Here is a 19686-nt window from a genome sequence, read left to right as displayed (position 1 = left end):
TTTCAATATGTGGTCTCAGAAATACTTGGGGTAAGCTTTCTTATCACAAGGAAAAGATTATAATCCATACAAAAAAAAATTCCTTTTATTCAGTATCTCATTCCCAGGTAAAATGTGTATAGAAGTTATCAATTCCATATGGTCAAGCATATGTTATGAAATGCTTGTATCCACATATAAGACACATGACTATTTCAACAGCTCTCTCCTTTGAGTTTCTTGGTGGAGAAACATAACAAAAGCATAAATTCCAGTTAGCTGTACTTGTGTGTTCATAAATGAAATACACTAATAAAGTGTATTTTCCAACAGCATAAAAAGATTACACTGAACAAGAATTCAGAATAATTCGAAGCTAGGCAAATTCTGCAAAATTTAAGTATTAAAACATAATCCTCAGACTATGAAATGTCAGAGCTGCTGCTGATAATCAGCTGTTCCGTAAAGGTGTGAATGTAAAGCCAAAGGATACACAGCTGATGCTTACACCAAAGGAATCACATGATGGTTGAAGTTGGAAGGGGCCTCTGGAAGTCATCTCATTCAAACCCCCCTGGTTAAGCAGGGCAACCTAGAGACGGTTGCCCAGGACCATGTCCAGACAGTTTTTTAATATCTCCAAGGATGGAGATTCCACAACCACTCAGGGCAACCTGCTCCAGTGCTTGGTTACCCTCACAGGAAAAAAGTGTTTCCTGATGTTCAGAGGGAACCTTCTTGTTTAATTTTGCACGTATTGCCGCTGGTTCTGTCACTGTACACCACTGAAAAGAGCCTGGCTCCACCTTCTTTGCAGCTTCCCTTCAGGTATTTATATGTATTGATGAGATACCCCTGAGCCTTCTCCAGGCTGAACAGTCCCAGCTCTCTCAGCCTTTCCTCATATGTGAGGTGCTCGAGTCCCTTAATAGTCCTTGTGGCCCTTTGTTGGACTCTTCAGTATGTCATGTCCATGTCTCTTGTATGGGCAAGCCCAGAACTGGACTCAGCACACCAGCTGTGGCCTCACCAGTGCTGAGTAGAGGGCAAGGATCACCTCCCTCGATCACCTTGGATCACCAAGGATCACCTCGGCAATACCACTAATCCAGGATGCTGCTGGCTGCCTTTGCTGCAAGGGCACTTTGCTGGCTCATGGTCAGCTTTTTGCCCGCCAGGACCCCCAGGTCTTTTTCTGCAAAGCTGCTTTCCAGCCAGTTAGCCTGGGCAGTGTACTGGTGCATGAGGTTATTCCTCCCCAGGTGCAGGACATTGCATTTCTCTTTGTTGAACTTCATGAAATTCCCATTTGCCCATTTCTCTACATCTTAAAAGAGCACAGAAGTGTGCCACATAATACAAACAAACCAAAACAAAGAAACTACTGCACTGCAAACTGGCTTCTTGAACTCCAGGCCAGAGGTGCCCCTGCAAGCAAGCAGCCAGATGTTCAGAATAAGTGCTGCTTTGCCTTTAGTCTCACTAGACAATCAGAACAAGAGAGAAACCTCCTCAGGACTGCGGTCTCTGCAGCCTTCAGTGGTATCATGGATGTCATCACTCACAAAAGACCTTGGTTCTTCTATGGAAGCATTAATACATGCTTGTACAACTCAACATGCCACCTTCAGCAATAGAAACAAATAAAAGCGTTCTTTTCTACAAAGAAGAAAAATGGTGTTTTCAAACACTAGCTCAGAAACTCTCTGATTACTTAACCATTGATACATTTTTTTCAGAACATAACAAATGTGAAAGAAGTACGATACTCTTACGCGGCAGCCTGCTTCCCACTCCAGGAACTCAAGAAACAATTCGTTTGGGCTTTTTTTCAGATTGCAGAATTAGGCCTTTTAACCCGAGGAAATAAAGTGGAGTGTATCTTCAAAATGTAGCGGAACAAGGGCTGGTAGTTGTCATGGTTTAACCCCAGCCAGCAACTAAGCACCACGCAGCCGCTCACTCGCTTCCCCCGCCACCAGTAGTTGTACAGCTTCCATCTAGTTTTACCCCATATACTTAAAAGCAAGATTCACAGTAATTTTTGATGATGTGACTGATGGGGGTGGGGGCAGGAAAGGTAGTGTCACCTTTCTCCATGGCAGGCGCTGGTTCCTGCTCTTTTTCTTGCCTTCCCCTTCCCACCTCCTTTCTTCTTACACCTGCTCCCTCTGACGCTCCCTTTGCTCCGCAGCTGTCGGCTCTGATCTGCCAGGGCCGGGGCTGCAGCGGAGCTAACACTGACAGACCTGGCTTACTCCATGTAGCTGGTGTGTTTCCCAGCTGCGCTCCCCAAGGTGTGCTGTCGTACCTGTATCAACCATGGTGGTCCCTTCTCCGGAGCATCCCACATCCCCACTCTGTGGAAAGGTCTTGTTAGTGGCTGTAGTCACCTCCATACCTGTGTTGCTGTGAACAGCTGGCAAAGGACCGCGCTGCCGACAGTGACATCTGCTGTTGGTGTCAGTGGCTGGGGTTGCAACTCAAACCATCCGATTCTTGTGAGACAGAAAAATAGGGTCAAAGCCAAAACAGGAGTGCTTGCCACTGGATTCTGCTCGGGAAGGGCTCCGAGTGGAGGTGAATATGCTGCACATCCTTCAGTGGCCTCAACAGCACCAATAGCCACAACAGCAGCTCCATCCAGTGAGAGCTGGAAGAAGCAGCAGCAGGAACTGGAGGTTGAGAGCTGTTGTCACCCCTGGAATCTGTGTGCCTTCTACACTATTTGCAGGGAGAGAGCTGTTCTCAAGTTACATGTAACATCACTAATCACAGGCGCCGAGATGCTGTTAAGAGAAAGCAAAGATCTGACCAATTAAATCCATAAAGTTGTAGGTTGTTTTCATAGATCATGAGCAAGGTAACACAAGTTTTTGTTTCGTTTTGGTAAGAGGAGGCAAAGAAATACACTGGGGCAGGGGAGAGGAAGGTAAGGAGTTGTTTATGAAAAGAGGTTTTCTTGAATCAAGGATTTACTTCATGGAAAACATGTTTCAGAAAAAAAAATCTCAAAAAGAACATAAAAAAATTCTCAAAAGCACATATATGCACATTTTGTGTCCGTAACACCACATGAAAGATTAATGCTTTTCTGTATGTATCTTTAAGAGATGTTTTTTGATCTATCAACATAAATGAAGAAAAGCTAAAAATAGAGAAAACTTGTCTGTTGTAGTGAACCTGTAGTGCTACTCCTGCCCTTTATCCTGTAAGGTAAGAAAGAAAAAGTAGCGTACACTGCCTTTAATTGCAGCGGAGGCCTTTCACCATTCATTTTGTTTAATCTCCCTTCTCAGTATTCCACATCTGTGGAATACACTTCTCCAGCAATCTCATTTTAATAACATATTCTAATCCATTAAACTCACTCTGGTGAGCTTGCATCGAACCATGACATTTCCAAATCAAAGTAAAATCAAAGGCCTTAAACCAGACTGCAGAGCTAAAATTCTTTTTCATATCCCTCCACTTTATTTACAGAGGATTCATATGTTCAAATATACCAAATCATCATGACAGGATAATTATGATGTCTTGTCATGTCATATTTTTTGAAACAATGTCAAATACTGAACTGAAGGACCGGCAGAAAACTAAGAAATAGCAAAAAACCCCAAAGCCAAACAACAATGGATAAAAGACAACCCATAATAAGCATGTCAAAACTTTGTTTTCTCTGCTGCTTTACCTGACAGTTGATACTTTTGCAGTACCAAGTGAAGTCCTGTTAGTCTGTATTGGGTTTGCATGGCAAGGTTTTCGTAGCGGGGGGCCTACAGGGGGAGCTTCTGTGAGAAGCTGCTCGAAGCTTCCCCCATGTCCGACAGAGCCAATGCCAGCCAGCTCCAAGATGGACCCACTGCTGGCCAAGGCCGTGTCCATCAGTGATGGTGGTAGTGCCTCTGGGATAACATATTTAAGAAGGGGGGGGGAGGGATGAACTGCACAGCTGCAACTGCAGCTGGAGAGACGAGTGAGAACATGTGAGAGAAACAACCCTGCAGACACCAAGGTCAGTGAAGAAAGAGGGGGAGGAGATGCTCCAGGTGCCGGAGCAGAGATTCCCCTGCAGCCCGTGGTGAAAACCATGGTGAGGCAGGCTGTCCCCCTGCAGCCCATGGAGGTCCACGGTGGAGCAGATATCCACATGCAGCCCATGGAGGACCCCACGCCGGAGCAGGTGGATGCCTGAAGGAGGCTGTGACCCCGTGGGAAGCCCATGCTGGAGCAGGCTCCTGGCAGGACCTGTGGCCCTGTGGAGAGAGGAGCCCACGCTGGAGCAGGTTTTCTGGCAGGACTTGTGACCCTGCAGGGGACCCACACTGGAGCAGTCTGTTCCTGAAGGACTGCAGCCCGTGGAAGGGACCCATGCTGGAGCAGTTCATGAAGAACTGCAGCCCATGGGAAGGACCCACATTGGAGAAGTTTGTGGAGGACTGTCTCCTGTGGGAGGGACCCCATGCTGGAGCAGGGGAAGAGTGTGCGGAGTCCTCCCCCTGAGGAGGAAGGAGCGGCAGAGACAATGTGTGATGAACTGACCATAACCCCCATTCCCCGTCCCCCTGCACCACTGGTGGGGAGGAGGTAGAGAATTCAGGAGTAAAGTTGTGCCCGGGAAGAAGGGAGGGGTGGGGGGAAGGTGTTTTAAGATTTGGTTTTATTTCTCATTATCATACTCTGATTTGATTGGTAATAAATTAATTTTTTCCCCAAGTTGAATCTGGTTTTGCCCGTGATGGTAATTGGTGAGTGATCTCTCCCTGTCCTTATTTTGACCCACAAGCCTTTTGTTGTATTTTCTCTCCCCTGTCCAGCTGAGGAGGGGGAGTGATAGAGCAGCTGCGTGGTGCTTAGTTGCTGGCTGGGGTTAAACCATGACATAGTCCAATGATTTAAATCTTCAACATGATCCCCTATTCCAAATGCCATCTAGCTGGGTACAGGGCAAACAGTGTCAATTCCAGGGTATGACAGGGCTTCTTAACCTCTGTGAAGCCTTGCTTTTCCTGACCAGCACTGGGATATAATCTACATGGATTGTTACACATGATTTCCGAGATGTGAGATTGTCTCAATGCGTTGCTAGGCTTACGCGTATCTTTAATCTGCGTACCTGTATAAGCAAATTGTTCTGGGACAAGTCACAGGAGCAGACTTTCTTGAAAGCAAACATGTAGCAGGTAAGAAGAAAACTACATTGCTAAAGTGAGCAGGGATAATGGAATACCAAACCAAATAGAAAAAATCATTTTTAGGGTTGCCTTCAAATGATTGCAGGAAACCCAAAGAACTAAATGTTAGTAACTGTTGAATTTTTGGTTGAAGCAAGTCAAGCAGGCGATTTTTTGATCCTCTTCAAATATTGGATTTTAATTTTGGTGCTCTATACCTAGCAGAATTAAGTATAGCTATGGAAAAGAGGTAAACATTTCCACGTCAGAATTCTTCACTCTTGTATTTTATCAGATGTGCTTAAATTTCATCTTGCACAAGTGGAAACTGCTATTTCTATTTTGCAAATGTATATAATATGATCAAATCACTTCTTAATCTCCTATTTGGTAAGTTTTCACTATAAAGCTCACTTCCCTGTCCCTTGATCATTTTCATTTCTCTTCTCTGACTCCACTGCAATTAAAGGAGATCTTTCTTCAGTTTGAAGTATCAGAAATAGAACTAACTCCCCAGCAATAGTCACACTAATGCCAAATATAGGGATATGTGGCATTTATCCACTTCTATAATTTCCACAGTTTTTTGGTCATAGATTAGATAAACTCCTCCTGCCACAGCACCTCACTGGGTCTTGTGTCCAAGGATTGCTACTGTAACCTAAGCTCTTCTGTGACAGGGATTCCCAGGACTAAGGCCACCATCCCCTAAAGATAACTTGTATACTTGTTTCCCAGATACATGATTTTGTTTTTCCTATTGAAACCCATATTGTTTACTTTTGGCCATCATACTCCAAAGCTCTAATACCTGTCCCAGTGCCATCATACCTGTTTTTTCACAATTTACTGTCAGAGCAGGAAGTATTTTATCAGCATCATTTTTTAATACTTAATGTGCCTTTTCGCCAGCTACAAGACAGAAGTATTTCTTGAGCATGTCTGCTTTTTTCTGCATTATTTCTAATTCTGTTGTTACCATCTGTGAATGGACCAATACCACTGGTGATAGCAGAATGTGGAAAGCTGAACTACACAATGTCAAAATACAGGACTGAAGGTAGACCTGTCTTTTTGAGCTCTGATGCCATCAAAATTATTCTATGGGAGTTGACATACTGTCATCCCAATTTCTCAGGACGATGACTCAGGTTTGCTGATTCCCAGGTCAGGGTTGAGGTGAAACAACACCAGGGATCCTTTAACTCACAAAACTCAATTTTTATTTGCTCACAACAAAAATTGGTATGAAACTACGTCAGTAAACAGTGTAACATGTACTAACCGTACATGACCAAACATACACTACAGACCTTGCTTATCTGGGAATCAATTCAGGGAGGACAGTAAGGAGATCCCTCCCGTTGAGTCATAAGGTTCAGAGCGGACCCCCTTGCCTTCTAGACTTCTTCTCAGAGAGGAGCCCAGGGGCAGCTGGATCCACTCCTAGTCCCAGACTTGGTCAACGGTTTATGTCTAAAGGGATGAGGTGTAGGGATTAGGGTAAAAAAAAAAGAGAGAGAGAGAAAAAAGAGAAAGATTTCACCGGTCCTGGATCCAGCATTGGTCCAGTCAACCGAGGGGTCCGGTTCCAGTGGGCTTCCGCCCATGGGGCTTCAGCTTGTGTCCTTTTATCGTCCTTGCCCCTCCTTCCGGCAGGCACTCAAACTCATTAGGCTAATTAGGTAGCCTTCGGGTCGTGGGCTTGGGGGTCATTTGGGGTGTAGCTTCCCCTTCCCTGCAGCCATCATCTTTGGCCATACATGGTGAGCTGCCCTGCTCAGCACATCAGAACAGCATTATCAGAACAGGGAGCTGTGCACCCTCCCACACGGCCTCCCCGACTGTTGCTGATGGGCGCTGGTCGGCTTGTTTTCACCTGGGGTTCCTTGTTAGGCAGAGTTACTTGTTATGCAGAACTTGCCCCACCACAGTGTTTGAGACATTAACTCCTTCAGTCTCTCACACATACATTTTAAGTTTTTCCAAACAAGGATTTGTGTATAACTTTAATTTACCAGGCTCCATTTTGATTTAATTAATGTAGCATTAAAGACAGAAAAGGGATTATTTTTATTTTGTCACAATTTTTAGTCTAATCTTAATACAATCCATTAATCTTAAAATCCATAAACTTTCTGCAGAAAGGCCACACAATTTCCTATAATTTTTAAAAAATAAGGGCTAATAGTTATAACAACAAAAATACCATTCAAGACCTTCCTTCAGCACTGCTGCTCTTGCTTTGTGTCATTGGTACCTTATTTCACAACGTGTAATTTTAGACTAACTACAAAATAATTTTACTATCTGTTTATTAGTTAGTCTGGAATTGTTTCATAAAGTTTTAATAATTGTGTTTTTATAAGGTAAATTTGCAACCCAAGAAAACACGCTCAAAAAACCCTGGCCATTGAGTAATCTTGAGTTTCTCCTGCTAAGGACCCCTTCGACATTTTAACAAGTCTCCTGAACACTTTTCATTTCCCATCTATTCCTAGACAGCCCTTCCTGTCCTCAGCCCTGAACCCTGTCCCCTTTCCAAAAAATCTCAGTCATCTTTCCTTCAGGGACAGCTTGACAAATTGATGCAGTGATAAAGGTTTATCACTCCTGCTGCTGCTCTGACTCTCCCCATCTGCCTGGAAGAGCTATAGTAAGACCACAGAAACGGACATAACCCCTTGCTGTAGCATATCATCTTCTGGACATTTTCCTGCCATACGAAATTGCGATTTATGGCTCAAATTAATGAACACATACTACCGCCTCCCCCCCGGGGGTGTTTGAGAGGGACCTTTTGGAGCCACCGGTCTGTGACATTGGAATGCAGCAGACCCCTTTGGTTTCTGTAGGAGCAACACCTGGACCTCTCCTTCCTGCTGGGAGCACTAAGGACAGCACAAGGTATTTTGTCTCCTGGACCGTGGAAACGGGTAGCTTCTGCCTCCGCAGCTGGGCTGCATTGCTTCACTGAGCAGGCCTGGCTGACTGCATCCTCATCCTCCTGCCATCAGCACAGTTTTAAGTAGGGAGAATGCCGGCATGCCTCTCCCCTCTCAGCAAAGCAGATTAATAGGACTTTTCTTATTGCTCAAGGTTTCATGTTTTCTACAGCCACAGGCAGACATTACAACAGGTATTAAGCATATCGAGGTCTACTTTCAAACTTCATTTCAAACCACTAGCCTTGGCACTTGAGAAATACTGATTACCATCTGATAATCTTGAAATTAGAATGATATGACTCTGGAAGGCTCTAAAAGCAAGTTTACGTCTAAAATGTATGGAGGACGGGGATGAATCAGAACCAATTATGTTAATACATTTATTATTATACTCATATTAGTAAATCAACATGTTCCTATTATTATACCCAGGTTTATATTATTAAATCCAGAGGGGAAACAAGTGTCACAAACAGGTGAACAAAAGGTTTCTCCTGGCAGGATGAAACTATGTGAACCTAAAGATCCACAGTGTTTCAGAAGCTTGAGGCACCTTCAGAATTCAGTTTTTCTAACTGCCTATGCATAACATTAAAATCTGTTTGCATGCTTAGACTTTAAGATAACATGTGGGTAGGAGGTCACATATGTGCAGGTACAGTAGAGCATTTGGAAGAGATGAACCTTGTAAATTAGCAGAAGCTTGGAAGCTTAGCAAAATACAAGTTTAAGCTAAATAATAGCAAAAATAAGGGTATGCGTATATACGTATAATTTGACAATACATTAGGTTTTGCTATTCTCTGCGAAGAATGATACCTTTAATCTCTTGCTGCATCTGAACATTTGTCTGAAAAACATAACCACGATTTTTTTCATCAAAATTACAAAAATTGTGCCTCAAATAAAAATATTGTTGTCATGGGACAAAACTTTAGATAATATATGCAGAAGTTGCAGGAGCATCCAGGAGTTCATATTTTGTAGCCGTTTTCATTAGGGAAAGCCTTTATTAACAGTTAGCATTTTTTTCCTCAGCAAAGCGCTTTCAAAACATTTGCTAATTAAAACCTTTATATCTTTTAGACAGTAAAAGTGCCTTTTCCAACCTGCAACAGCTATGTAACTTATTTTATTAGTGGTTTAGTAATAAAGTCAGATAAACCTTTGATTTAATAATTAGCATTTATAGAGTGCTTTCTGCCTTCAAAGCACTTTGCAAACATTAACTAATTAATTCTTGCAACTCCCCTGTAATTTGGGGAAGCAAGTATATTCATACACATTTGCCTGTGGTTTAGTGAAGAAAGTATTATCTCAGACATTTTATGAAACAGAGAATTAAGACATATAAATTAAGTTATTCACTTAAGTCCACAAAGATGGAAACGTTGTCAGAGTAGGAACTGAAACTAAATTATTCTCCTCATCCTCTTCTGTACTCCAGTCACTCAGCTCTTTCACTGATTTTCTCTGGAGGGGTCCAGCCAGGTCTGCCAAAGCAAAGCAAAGCAAAGCAAAGCAAAGCAAAGCAAAGCAAAGCAAAGCAAAGCTTTGGAAGCTAAGCAGGTCCGTCCATCTTCTCTTTACCCAACGTCTCAGGCCGCTCGCTCGTGGTACATCCATACCTCAGGAAGACGTGCGGCAGTTCACGCAACACGTTTGCCCGTGCATGCTGGCCGCGGGTGTGCAGCCATCAGACGAGGAGGGGTCCGCAGCAAAGGGTTGCAGTGGGGCCCGTCCTTCGTGATCCCAGCCCCTGCACCACATGCAGTCGGTCACATCCAACAAAGCGGGTGTCTGGGGCTGGGAGCAGGGGACGGGTGACGTGCAGGAGCCTCAGCGGCAGGCTGCGGCAGGGGATCCAAGCATTAGACTTAATAGGTATCTCCCAGGGATGCTCCTCTGGGCTCTCTGACCTCACTAATGAACTCTGCCCACTCTGGCTACCTGGTGTTAGCTCTCCCTGGCCATCACTACAAGATGAAGACAAAATTAATAAAAAAGCAGTATTCTCCCGCTGACAGCTTGCTTTATTTCCGCCTTGAGTACAACCTGCTACAAGTATTATTGTAAAAGAGGAATATTGCTTGTTCCCTTTCTTTCCTATGGGTTTACAGATTTGTTGCCTACAATAATACAGCTTTCCTGTCCACTGCAACCCGTGTACCTATGATGTTATGCTGCATTTTAGCCATATGATAGATAGGTACCTCTGCGTATGCTGTAGGTGGAGTGAGGAGAGTACGAGCTGCAAGAAGGCTGTGCCATGGCCCTGATGGTATCAGAGGACAGTGAGGAGTCATTTGCGGTGTTTCAACTCAGCAAAGCAAGTAAGCTCTCTTGACTCACAGGCTTTAGGAAATTTCCTGAAATTAAGATACTTTTTTTTTACAGCAAATAAAGGCCATTAACAAGATTTCAAAATGAATGGCTTGTTTTCAGTGAATTTAAGAATTCCATCAGGTACAAACGCCCAATCATTTATCATTCTTTGTTTTTGCTAAATGTTGGGAATTAATATTACTGTGTAAGTTTTTGTGTAGTTTTGTAAGTGTATTTTTGTTTGACTGATGAAATAGTAAGCCAGAAATCAATTGTATCACTGCTGTGTATCAGTTTCTCTTCAGCCAACGTTTTGAAAATCCAAGAAACTTCAGGATGTTTTTAATAGCTCAACTGAGCCAAGTTTTCATATGTCATGGTGTTTTCTTAAAGCAAGAGAAACAGAGTGAAACAGCAACAGAGATACCTGCTCATGCACACTTCATCATTACATTCAGATAAACAATACAATTAAATATTGTAGGAGGTTTGTAAAGATTAGAGAATTAGGGGCTAAACATTCCTTGGTGATCAGCTATTTGTTAAGTATTGAAGAGTGACTTTTTGTGATTCTGTTTCTGTAAGCCGAGTCTGTCAAGTGGAGACTACTAGAAAACACAACAGTGCTGCATTTTGTATTTGGTGTGCCAAGCACTATTCCTCTATGGAGATGAACAGATTTTTTTTAATTTGCTATTTTATTGTATTTATAATTAGCCGTCTGGAAAAAAAAGTTCTCTTTTAGCATCTGCAGTGATGCATTGATTCTTTCATTACAGCAAATACACATGACCCCCGGTGTTCAACTGTAAACAATAATAGTTACTGGCTTCATTAGGAAGCTAGCAGATGGCTTATAAGTTCTCATGGTAGCTTTTATCCATTTGAGGCTTGCAGTGTGCAAATGTTTGTCTTTTAAACAGGCTAAAACAATGTAAAAGGGACTCTGTGCTTTGTTTTTATTAGTAGCAATTCATTTGTATTGCAGATTTGAATCTGACTGAGTGCACTGTAAATTTTTCCTGGCTGCAGGTAAAATACTCTCTGGGCCTTGCTTCTGCCTCTGTGGCATTTTCTGTACCAGCAGAAATGAGGTCAAGTGCCACTTCTGGAGCTTTGACAGAGCTGTATTTTTCTTATTAGGCCTCATGTTATAAACCCAACCCTCCTTCCCCTTCCCCTTCCCTTCCTTCCCTTTCCCCCTACCTTCCCCTTCCCCTTCCCCTTCCCCTTCCCCTTCCCTTCCCCTTCTGTTATCAAGTGGTGCCCCCTTTCAGCAGACAGGCAGCACTGCCTCTGGTTTACCCTACATTTACTGGGGATTTGACCATGGAAATCATTAGCGCCATTTTGTCATTCCAAAACATTATTTACACAGCCAAATTTTTGTGTACAGTTTTGGAATACCTGATGAATAACAGCTCATTTACTGTCATCACCAATCTGGCGCCCGGAGTGTGATGAACTTCAGGATGCTTCCCAGATAGGCTGCAAGCAATTGCAATGATTGTCAAACATAACCACCACATTTATTACCTAACTAGGCAGAGCTATCTGAAGACCAGTTAATCTTCAATAAAATTTGGTAGAGCACAATACCTCTTTTAAAGCAGAACAGTTTTATTTTAATGTGTGAGTCTTTGATGGCTTTTCTCGTACTTCTAATACAGCCCAGGCTCTCATTACTATTTTCATGTACTCAATTGTGTTGGCAGCTGGAATCAAGCTACATTATTGAGAAATAGAAGTGGGGGTCATATATTAAGTATGGTGTTAAATACCTTCAGTTCTCTTTGAAAACACAGGCACATAGTGGTGCAAACTCCCTCAAAGTGTTGCATCGCTGTGTTTCAGCTGGATCTGCAGATGGAGGAGCCAATAGGTAGTTCATAGTTCATGTTCATTCAGTATTGGCTGCTCATGGTTTCTTCACACTAAGGCATAAGCATTTGACTGGTTGATTTTTACAATACGAATGCCTCTCTTCAGGTAGATATCGGCCATTTGTTTCAGAAAGGACCATAAAAAAATAGAAACTTTTTTATAGGAAGTGTCTTATTTTGAGGGCTTAAATGAACCTGACTGGCTGGGACTTGTGTTTCCTTATTGTACAGTAAGGGCATGAGTATCAAATTAGGGGGCTTTTTTGAGTAAACAGTGATCTAGTGAATCTGTAGGTTTTTATATTGTATTTTCATGTTCTATATTCAGTTTTACAGTTCAAAATTACTTTCGTTTGGAGGGACATCTGTACCTCCTGGAAGAGATATTGGAATTTTGGATTCAGAGCATGTATTTTCACTTTTTATCCTCTTCTGTTTTATTAAAAATAATATTTGCATAAAAAAAACTTCCTTTCTTCTAAGCACATCTGTTGCTTCTACCTCACCTGAAGATCTAACCCTTTGCATGTGACATCTTCAATGAAGAATAAGCAGCAGGAGCAGATGAGCTTTCAAGAAATAAAGAACCTATTTTCATGCAAATGTACTAGTAATTAAAAAATGATAGGAGAAAAAAAAAAAGGCAACTCAATATGCAGTACCTTCACATTTAATTTGAAGTATAATAGTTTTAAACTTTTCCATAAGAACTCCCAGACTCTTTAAGTGGTTTAGTTTTGAGAACAGTAATAATTGTCATTCAGATTAATGGATTAGTTTTTCTTATCAAAAGACACCTTTAAAATAAGTTTGGGGGTAATAGTAAGAAGTTTTAAAGGCTTTTTTTCCCTGTGGTTTGACATAAAGTTAGTTAAATTCCTAAGTAAACTGAACTTCCATTCAAGTCTGTGGGTGAAGTAGATCTGCACTCAAAAAGCCAGCCTAAGGCCTACTACAAGCCCCACATGACTTCCACTATGAAAATGTCGTGGTTTAACCCCAGCCAGCAACTAAGCACCACACAGCCACTCACTCACTTCCCCCCCACACAGTGGGATGGGGGAGAAAATCAGGAAAAAAAAGTAAAACTCGTGGGTTGAGATAAGAACGGTTTAATAGAACAGAAAAAATAAACTAATAATGATAATGATAACACTAATAAAATGACAGCAGTAATAATAAAAAGATTGGAATGCACAAATGATGCACAGTGCAATTGCTCACCACCCGCCAATCAATGCCCAGTTAATCCCCGAGCGGCAATCCCCCCACCCCCACTGCCCCCAGTTTATATACTGGGCATGACATCACACAGTATGGAATACCCTGTTGGCCAGTTTGGGTCAGCTGCCCTGGCTGTGTCCTGTGCCAACTTCTTGTGCCCCTCCAGCTTACTTGCTGGCTGGGCATGAGAAGCTGAACAGTCCTTGACTTTAGACTAAACACTACTTAGCAACAACTGAAAACATCAGTGTGTTATCAACATTCTTCTCATACTGAACCCAAAACATAGCACTGTACCAGCTACTAGGAAGACAATTAACTTTATCCCAGCTGAAACCAGGACAGGAAAGTACACCGACCTGTATCTTCAGCATTTACTGTTGCTTCATGAACCATCTCACCTGTCCTGAAGGAAGCATTTTACTGAAAACCAAAGACTCTGTTTGTATTAAGTTTTACCATTCCTTATTAATCACTTAAAAGCTTACAAAATCAGGAGGAGGAAGATAGTTTGTAGTAGTAATGCATCCCACAATTCTATCCTTTTAAAACCACTGAAGAAATTCAGAGAGATTTAACTTTATTCTACTCTATTCTGTCCTGTCTACAGTCAAATAGAGTTTGAGATGTTGAGCATTCTCGATTCTCCTGACACATGACCACAATTCACAATAAAATAAAATCATTGCCTAAACATTGGACCTAGTTCCATTCATCTACAAAGTTGTAAGGTTGCAGAGTTGGAATGCATAAAGAACTTCTGCCATTTTATCCTATGCTATTTAAATTCATTACTCAATATATAGAAGTAGCCACAGCTCCCAAATGATAGGTGCACCTTTATTGATTAGAATTAAGTTTATTTCTGATGGGTTTGGAAAGGCTGGGCATTACATATATACATACACACACACACATATATATAAAAAAAAATATGTAAAAACAATGGAAAGCTGCATAATTTAGATCCCACAGAATAAAGAAATGAGGTATTGATGATTTATTGATTACAGCTTACGTTTAGATGAAGAGATGCAAGAGCTGATAAATAATGTAAATATTTTAAAATTCTGTCAGTGATAATCTAAAGGGAATATTGTGACTTGCTGTAATACTTGGAAAAATTCCTTCACTAATGCTTGCAACTGGAATTTCTTGTACAGCAGGCTGAGGTATGGCCCATGGACTTCACGGGGATTTGGTAATGCCCCACCCGCATCAGCTAATTCTTTCTTCCTTCACATTTCTGGCTTGTTTCTTGGTTTTGGTTTTTCTAGGGGAGGGAGGTGGACCACAAGAATAAAGTGAGGCAGCTTTATGGAAAACCATTACTGTAAATGCTATCAATAGGACCTACCACTACATTTCAGTGCTTCAAATTTCAGTGGAATTAAGAAATGGAGGAGGCTAATAGAGGTTGGGTGTAGCTATGATGCATATGGCAACCTGTGGTCTATTTTTTCCTAGATAAGATTTACTCAAATATTTTAGCTTCACTTTCATGGAAACTATTGGAACTTCATCATAGGTTCACTTAGCTGGTGCCTTAGGCAGCTACACCAAGTGTTTGAATTTCTTGTGATAATGAACAATTAAAGCTAACTGAAAGCCCCTATATTTTTATAATTGATTTAGCAGTTGATTGTCTCTCAAGATTAATGATTCCCCTGTACTCAGAAAATAATGTTGTCAGTTGATGCCTGAAGCCATATTATTTTTATTGCAAACATCATGGATGAAACATCATTTTTGTAAATTATGATTTGAGGGGATGAAACAGATTGTTCATAAACGCAGAGAATATAAAATACAATTTTCAAGACCACCATATAGACCATAGCTGATGACCATTTAGTTATAAATGAGCTACCAATAAGTACATTTATTATATTAATTCTTCTCCATATAGTAACATAAAGCAAGGAACTCACAGTAAGTCCTTTTTTTATAGTACAGTAGTAAGATTGCTTCCGTTTCTGCTTCTACCCTAATTTCATTTTCATAGCTTCATTCACTACATGCCTATTAAAAACATTATTATATTTCTTCCAACCTATTACAAAGACTTATAAAAAATTTCTGGATGTCTTGAAAGCTTTGTAAAAGAAACAATTAAATGGAAAATTGTCCAGAACAGGATCCCAAGAAACTATTCTTGAATGCATTTGGCCTATATGTAGTCATCATTGTACTCACAAAGAGTAGGAATAATACCACTGATGCCAGTCATGCTAACCGCAGATTGCTCTATTTTGCATATTCTACCAAAAATGGTCATTAGTATTGCAAAACTGAGCATTCAAAAGTCAGAAACCGACAATATTATGAAAAGAAGCATTAGGAGATTGCTTTAAGGTGGGAGAGTAGGGAAAATTTGCATCTTAATGTGTGGATACAAAATCTGGAAAGCTACCAAAGGTGGATATCTGAATGTCTTTGAGTAAAAATTCTTTATGAAAATATTAGATATGAGGTATAGATCTAAGATTCATCAGAGTTTGACAGTGCCTTTATATTACCATCACCCAGTAAGATGATGAAAATATCTGAGATATGTTAAGAATTAAGCAAGAACTGCCATAGGCTAATTCAAGAGAATCATAAAAGAAAACCATGAACACTTTCCATACTGACTTAGAAAGATTAAATTAAAGTAGAGGATCTACAAAGACCAACACAGCACAGGCCAGCACGGCAGAGATTAGTTCATCCCTTTGCTGTGAGAAGGATTCAGATGGAGCAAGGAGAAGGTTTATTTTCTTCTCAGTACCTTGATCCCCAGCAGAAAAACCTCTCAGTAAGGATCCCCCACAATCACTGCTTTCAATCCTATTTTGTCCATAGGTGTCTGACATCAGTAGGAAGGCAGCTGTTTTGCTCTAGGTCGTGAATGTTAGAATTCACTGTGAAAAAACATCTATTCTAGTCTATCCTATTCTATTCTATTCTATTCCATTCTGTTCTGTTCTGTTCCATTCTGTTCCGTTCCATTCCATTAATTTTCTTACGCTGCACTTATTATCTCACTGTTCTAATGCCTTCCAATAATGAGGTGTGATGACTATCCTCATTTAACCTCTGCCCTAAGAATACTGGGGAAACATAGGTGTCTTTTGGTTTTGCTTTGTTGAGTAGGGGGATCTGTTTTATGGTTTAGCTGGTCTTGCACATGAAACAGACGGTAGTGACCCTGTGTGACAGTCTTTTCTTTCTGCAAGAATTGATTCTATGTTTTCTTCTTCCCCCTACCCTCAGTCCCTCCAGAATTTTGTTTGTCATACAGGTAGATGTTACCCTGATGGAGGCTGACAAAGAAGCAACTGTGTCAAGCTATAACCTCCCATTCTTCATCCTCTAGCTTTCAGTTAGCTTGGCTTGAGCCTGCAGAATACTGAGATCTCAGATCTTCAGACTTCAAATCTATGAAAAAGCAATATGGAGAGTGGAGAATGAGTTTTATGTGTCCAGAATTGACTCTGATTCTCAGAAAATGAGTAACAGGTTTGAGCTTCTGGAGAGCTGCAGGTTTCACACTGCTTTGCTGGAATCTAGGTAACTGAAGTATGAATAACAAAGCAAGATCATCATCTAGCACAGTTCAACAAAGACAACTGCCTAAGAGCAAGCATTAGTCCCAGAAGCAAAGATGTAGGAATCCACAAACAGTCCTTAATTATGGACTGAGTTGGCCACTTACAGGTTTGTATTTTCAGTCAGAGTAGACTTTGTGCCTCTGTGAGCTCTTCAAGTAGCATCACTTACTACTTTGCTTCAGCTTCAGTGAAATGTTTGTGAGCTGCTGCTGTCAAAAGAAAAGCCATCTTTATGCTAATGAGTATGGTCAGATGTGGTGAAGTGTAGCTTGCACTTGTCTTAATCTTGTCTAATTGGTTCTCCTAAAGGCTGCATTTGGAAACTGAAAAGGCAGGTGGGAGACTAAACCTCCATGGGATTTGCATAAATCAAGGATTTGGTAGCAATAGCACTTCTTCCACTCACTGTTCTTGAGTATGCACCTTTGCGGGGAGGGGGGAACTCACACTGCAACACTCCAAGTGCAAGGATATATACAGCAGTGATGAATTTAGCATATACTGCACTAGTTAGAGTATAGCAATGAAGAACATCACTTAGTGCTTAATATATGCACTTTTGAAATACGGTGTGCTAAATCCCTCTTTATTCCCAGCAGTATCACAGCAGTCTTCCAACAAATACTGTCCTCTACCTGTATACCTCCTTCTGATTTTCTGAGAATAACTGGAAGATTCGCAGAGAAAGAAAAAAATTCATTTTGCAATTCTGTCAGTCACTACTGTGTCTGCTGGCATCATTACCAGTTCACTGCACAAAGACAGCCAAACAAGTAAACTGATGGAAAGAACTGTTAATCTTTGCCTTCCTGGGACAGATTTAAACTAAAATTCTAGTTTTCAATTCTTTTCACACTCCTTTGTACTATGACTCTGGATTTAGCATTCTTCATCTTCTGCATACAATTTTTGTCCTTTCTGGCTGCTGCCAGGTACTGAATGGCTATTTATACAGTATTTTACATTCTTACCAAATGGTTTGAACATAATTTAGTACAATCATTTATCAAATTACCTGATGTTTTAAACTTTGGATTGAACACTGCAAGTCTGACATGCTCAGTACAGCCCATACTTTAGGGGATAATCTGTTGGGTTTTTTTCATTTCCTTATGCTTACTTTTATACATTTTAAATTTTCACTATTATGGCATATATATATCCACTTTTTTTCCACTCAGTTTGAACTATATTTTCCTCCCTTCTGTTCATGACCAGCTGTTACCTGTATTCCTGACACATCAAATTGCACACCTTGAAGCTCTGTCAGTTGTCCAGTTCATTAGTATGACGAAGATCTAATGCTAAGCTCTGTGGTGCTGCATTTGTCATCTTCCTTTTACATTTATGGTCATTCCTTGACTTTGTAAGCAAGCCAGTTTGTTATCCAGTTGAGTATTACTTCCTTGCCTTCTTATCCTATTCATTAATAATATATTTAGTACAGGATTAAAAGCTTCCTTGGAATCCAAGTGAATAATGTATACTTCTTTACTCTTGTCTGCTTTTATTGTCATTTCCTCAAAGAAATTAAGATAGTTTGTTATGCATGATTTCCATTTTGGTAATCTTCACACCGAAATATTAAAAATTCTATTTGCATGGAAGGTCTGGGCAGTTTACCAGAATAGAAATGTTCCTCTTGTATTTTTAGATACCTGTCATAATGCCGTGAGCAATATTTAACATTTTACTGACAGTACATAAAGCCATGTATTTGGTACTGTACCCAATGCAAAAATACATTTTCACATAACAGAAAAGAACTACAGCCTAATAGAGAGCAAAGTAGATACTTTAAAATGTCATGAAACATATATTTTACACACCAAAATCTGCCAATCAAGTTTTTACATCAGTTACAGTTTCATAAAGTACCCTGGGGTGCGACTCTGTAGCAATGTGAAGACAACAAAGGAAATATGAGTCCGCAAAAATGTCACAAACACATTAAATCTAAAAAGTGCCCATTAAATTTGATGGAAGAAAAATTACTGTTCCAACCTATTAGGCTGTTATATATTTAGAACTGGAATTCCTTTAAAATTCCTTGCCACTGAAACTCCTATGAATTCCACAGGGATTCATGGTGAAAAGAAGTCTGATTTGAGACTTTTGCCATATGCCGTTCTTTTGACTTCACTGAAAATTTTGTGGGCACGTTAAGGGCAATATAGACTTTTGTTAGCAACATTTTTTTTTTCCTTATATACTTCATACTTCATTTTTTTGTGCTTTATTAATTGATACGGATTTTAAATAATGACAAAAAATAAACAGAAAAATGTGAGCATCTTCTCCTTTGGCTGCATGAAATCAAAGAACAAAGTCTGAGTTTGTGACTCTCCATGCAGAGAGAACATAGTTGTGTTCCATAAGCAAAGCGTGGTCCCATAAACTTGACCACTACAGCCAACTTCACAAGTTGGTAGTCAGCCTCAGACTCTAGCTTAGAGGACTGGTTCTCCAGCCATTCATGTGACTTAATGCTTCTACCACACTGGCTGACATGTCCTACCATTGCTTCTTGAGGGTTTCTGGCCCCTGGTAGTTGTCCATC

At 40.7% G+C, this 19686-nt stretch overlaps 1 protein-coding gene across 4 annotated transcripts in view; it reads left to right on the top strand.

The window, feature by feature from the left end:
* DCTD (dCMP deaminase) overlaps positions 1-19686 on the top strand; it is a 63689-nt gene that overhangs the window by 6733 nt on the left and 37270 nt on the right. Inside the window, exon 3 of one of the 4 annotated variants that reach the window (XM_052779683.1) lies at positions 10332-10434. The exons of the other annotated variants lie outside the window; for them this stretch is intronic. The gene's annotated coding sequence lies outside the window, so the exon portion shown is untranslated. The remainder of the gene's footprint in view (positions 1-10331; positions 10435-19686) is intronic. 4 annotated transcript variants of the gene reach the window in all.

Source organism: Harpia harpyja, chromosome 2 (genome assembly GCF_026419915.1).
Source record: "Harpia harpyja isolate bHarHar1 chromosome 2, bHarHar1 primary haplotype, whole genome shotgun sequence".
In the NCBI taxonomy this organism is placed as follows: Eukaryota; Metazoa; Chordata; class Aves; order Accipitriformes; family Accipitridae; genus Harpia; species Harpia harpyja.
The sequence above is the reverse complement of the archived record's forward strand: the minus strand, read 5'-3'. Positions and strand labels throughout refer to the sequence as shown.